Below are 4,823 nucleotides of genomic sequence, written 5' to 3'. Positions count from 1 at the left end.
CTAATAGCTGTCCAGGATATTAGAATGTTTTCTGTGATAGGCTAAAGAAATGAATATTGCCAGAGTCCTGATAATCCTCAAGTTTGCCGGTTTGCTTTGTTTCTTCTTTCTTCTGAATCCTTACTCTACAGTCTTCAAAAACATTCACTCTAGCAATTAAGTCACTAGACATTATGAAAAGTGAAAGAAGGTATTTTAAACATTCTCTCTCAGGTTAGAATAATTCAAACAGGCTCTCTTTGAAAGCAGTACATGAGCAGAATGTGGGAGAAGATACACTTATTTACAGTTCTGGTCTCTGAAAAAATACAAAAGGCAAAAATTGTCAAGGTTTTGCCATAAATGATGAGTCATCAACAATATTTTTATTTTGTTTTCACTAATTTAAAATTCACACACATTTGCCATATCCAAGGATCTCAAAGATAATTTCCAACTATATGTAATGGAACCCATGCTGAGAGTATTAAATAAAAGCCAAGATTTGGGGAATCATTGCTTTTATGTAGGAAGTGGCATTGCTGGTTTCTTTTCTTATAGTATAAAGCAGGAATTTAAAACACACACACAAAGACTATAGAAGATGGAAAGATACGATGATTGCAGTTAATTTTTGTCTCACGCTGAGCACTAGAACAAAAGCAGCTTCCAGAACTAAACCCTGTTAAAATGTAGAATCTCTATTCCTTCTTTTTAATCTTGTCTGTGAGAAGGTCAAAAGCAAAGGGGTTTTGTTAACTGTGAAAGTTGGGTTATCCTGGGCTTCGAACATGTGTTTTAAATAGAGAATGAATCATTACTGACGAGCATATTGGTTTTGCAAGTATTTGACTGTTTTGGTACCTCCTGCCTGAATGTTTTCCAACTTTCTGTACCATAGATACTTCCCACACATTGAAATGTCATACAGTTGCATTCAGAGTAAAGGAAATGAGGCAAGGAAGTCTATCTTCCAAAGAGAGTTCTCTATATATAACATTCAGTTGGCTGTCAAAACAGAAAAAAGCAGCCTGACAAATGTCTAAATATCGCAGTGTTTATGTAGGCTCATTGTCTGAGGTTCGTGTTTTACATTTACATTTAAACATGTTTATTATATTTATTGCTCATATAAAGATTTTCTCATTTTAGTTTTAAATGATGTGTATACTTTTTTTTTGCAGTTATGAAAAGTCACATTTTATGCAGTAAAGATGAATTAGTTGTCTTTAGTGAAATGGAGTTTTATATGTTCAGGAGACAGAAAAATAGATGAAAATAAGAGTTTTTATATTATTTGACTCATAGCCCTTAGTAAGACTCGATAGAAATATACAAATATGCCAAAATATTATTTTTCTTTTCCAGATTATTATCACAAATAGAACTGTTAAAGGTCTGTCTTCCACTGTTCCAAATAAAACTAAGTATTGTACTTTTTAAGTCAGTAAATTTTGCTTGGAATAGAATTGGAGCTTACAAGATATGCTAGACTCTTCTAAAGGCTTCAGGAGCATTCAAATTCTGCACATCTACAAACTCCTGGAAAAACATGAAATAAGCCAAGTTAGGTTGTGGAGTCCTGTTATCTCTCTTTCTGTACCCTTTTCATTTATTTTCTAGGGCCCCTTACTTCCTGAATGGCTAGTAATCTATTCCCATGTCAGTCCCTTTCTTCCTTCAAGGAAAACTATATAATTGGTCAGTTGTTTCAGATAAAGAAAGACATAATGATTTTTTTTTTCATCTTCAAGATATCTTGTGTTACTGGTCTTTAAACAAAAATTTCTTGGATAACGTGGTGCTTAACCCAAAGAAATACAATTTTAATGTCATTCCTTCTTTCCTTTTTTCCTTCCTTTCTCCCTTTTTCCCCTTCCTTCCTTCCTTCCTTCATTCCTTTCACCACAGCTCATTGGGCTTTTGTGTGGGCTCCAGGTACAGATAATAGGTTGAAAGATCTTAGTGAAGGCTAAGCTGAAATCATTAAACATAAGGAATACAAGAACTTGATTTGGTGTTGACAGATCAGGCTTTGAACAAGAAAGTAATGCAAGAGGGAGAGGCTTGGGGGTTGTGCGCAGATTCCAGACAGTTTCCAAGAACACTTCAAACACTGGAGTCAAAGAATGAACACTGCAGATAAAGTCCCCTTGTCCCTATGCTTGTAGCATCCAGAAAGAATCCATTGTTATGTCATCCTAAACAAATACTTTGGAGGATGACAGAATTAAAACATACACATGACTCTCTGTCCAGGCGTACATAGTATGAACAGTTTCTTTCTAGCTTTTAAAGATCCTGACTATATTTGGTTCTTCTAGAAATCACACTTGTTCTGGGGATAGAGGAACACAGGAGATTCTGAAAAGTTGTCCTGATTTTTCTTCATAGTTCATGTCTGCCAGAGATGATCAGGGACCTAATCAAGGGACCCTTGAAAATCTCCGGTACCTTTCAATTTAAATGAACTATTTATTTTTTAATATAAAGCTTTTCCTGGAGCAACTTGCTATTTGTTTTTTGTTTGTTTGTTTGTTCATTCACTTATACATTGAAGTATTAATTACCTCACTTGTACCCCAAATGATGGGATACAGTGCTGAACAGACAAATGAGGTCCCCATTCTCATAGAAGTATCTTGACCATGTACAAATAAGTAATTTATATCACTCAGTTCTAATTTTTTTTTTTTCAGTTCTAACTTTTAAAGAAAAGTCCTTTGTATTCCAAGAGATCTGTTTATCGGTTACTGAAGATCTAATCTTTGTGAAAGGGCATATCCAAAATAACATATTCACAAATATTCAATAATATTTTGATTGACAAACCAGGTACATCAAAAATTAGAGTTCGGTAAATACATGCAGTTTTAGAAAAGATCAAAGGAAATCATCTGTAGATTACCCATCTTTTCTTTAATGTAATCAGGTATAATATTTAGGAATTTGTATCTGTATATAGATAGCTGAATTTATAATTCAAGATTAAAGGAGACAATTTGGGTGCTTTTTTAAATTCATGTTTTTGTAAAGACTACCTAATACCTGGAGATTTTTATCTTTTCATGTTATTATATCTAAAAATAAAAGACTATTATAAAATCTGGCATAATGTGTATATCAAAGTATCTTCAAAGAAATTCCAAGTCACTTGTGAATCAAATCAGAATTTTTCATAAGTATGGTGGCAACGTGTGGCAATATTGAATTTTAATGTAGTGTATTTTCATATCTTATCAGAAAGGTAGGATTCTTTAAGAAAAAGAAAGCTACTCTAAATATCAGTTACATGACATGATTATGTGTTAGGCATTAGACCTTGATATCTTTAAACCGTAAAGAGTCTGCTGTACAGAATTCCTCTCTCTTCTCTGTCTGTTGCCTTCAGTATCTAGCTCAGATTTCATTTTTGACCACAGTAATAGCAACAGTGTGGGTTTCTAAGAAACACATTTAGTGCTTGACCTGTCAGTCCTCAAATGGAAATATTAAAATTCCTTTGTAAATTTAGGAATTTATCAACTTGGTTTTTGATACTTTTTTCCTATGTACCTTGTAAAAGCCTTGCTGGCAGGTGCAAACAGAATCAGGATTGTTATGATGTCTTAGTGAATTTTTTACTTTATCATTAAGTAACAACCCTCTTAAAATCAATGATCATGTTTTTCTTTTATGTGTATTTTGTATAATAAAAATGCTACCATAGCATTCTTTTTTTTTTAAGAGTTTTTTTTTTTTTATGATTTTATTTGACAGAGAGAGAGGAGATAACAAGTAGGCAGAGTAGCAGGCAGAGACAGAGGGGGAAGCAGGCTCCCTGCTGAGCAGAGAGCCCCATGTGGGGCTCCATCCCAGGAACCTGGGATCATGACCTGAGCCAAAGGCAGAGGCTTAACCCACTAAGCCACCCAGGCACCCCCATAGCATTCTTTGGTTAAGTATTTTTCTGCAGTGTGTGAGTGTATGTATATATGCATGTATGTCGACATGATCCCTTTGTTTTCCACCTTTCTGTGTCAACATTTAGATGTATTATGTGTTTTAAAAGTAAGCTGGATTATCTTTTCTAACCCATTTCAGCATCTTTGTCTAACAGGCAAAGTAACCCACTTCTCTATATTGTGATTACTGATAGATGCTGGCCAATATCCACTACCTTCTTTTAAGATGTTTTCTATTTAGTGTTCATTATATTTGATTTTCTTTCCTTCATTTGATCTTTTTAAAGGAATTGACTTGAGTATACATTACACAATTTTTCTTCCTTCACAATTGTGGAATGTGTAACAATAGAGTATGTGAATTCTATTTTATATTTTTACCACATATATTAGTTAATAGAGTCTAAAACTACTTTGTCTCTAAATTCCTCCTGCAAAATAAAAATCACTTTAAACACTTTACACTTCAATTTATCATTATCTTTCTACTGATGTTTTCTAGTATTTGTGTTTTTATTGTTGCTGTAAATGTTTGCAGAAGTAGAGGTCCGCATTGGTGTTTATTTGATATGTCATGGTGCTAGAATTTCCAAACTTTATTTCAAACCACTTAATCAATTATGATTGGGTATACTTGTTGCTATCGTGTTCTGAACATATTACTTCAACCATGTCGTAGTGAACTAAAGGTGAAGCTATTTACTGTGTACACACTGTGTGCACTGTGTGGTGTGGAATACAGAGATGGTCAAGGTATGAATCATCCACTTCCGGGGGCGTTAACAAAGTATATATTAGTCTTCTTCATTCCAGATAAATTGATACAAGTATTCCTACCTGCCATATTAGAATATCTGTCATGATGCCTTGCTTAAATGATCTTACTTAGCCAGTATTTTT

Source organism: Lontra canadensis, unplaced genomic scaffold (assembly GCF_010015895.1).
Source record: "Lontra canadensis isolate GAN:19392208 unplaced genomic scaffold, GSC_riverotter_1.0 scaffold19, whole genome shotgun sequence".
In the NCBI taxonomy this organism is placed as follows: Eukaryota; Metazoa; Chordata; class Mammalia; order Carnivora; family Mustelidae; genus Lontra; species Lontra canadensis.
This window is presented reverse-complemented; position numbering follows the sequence as displayed.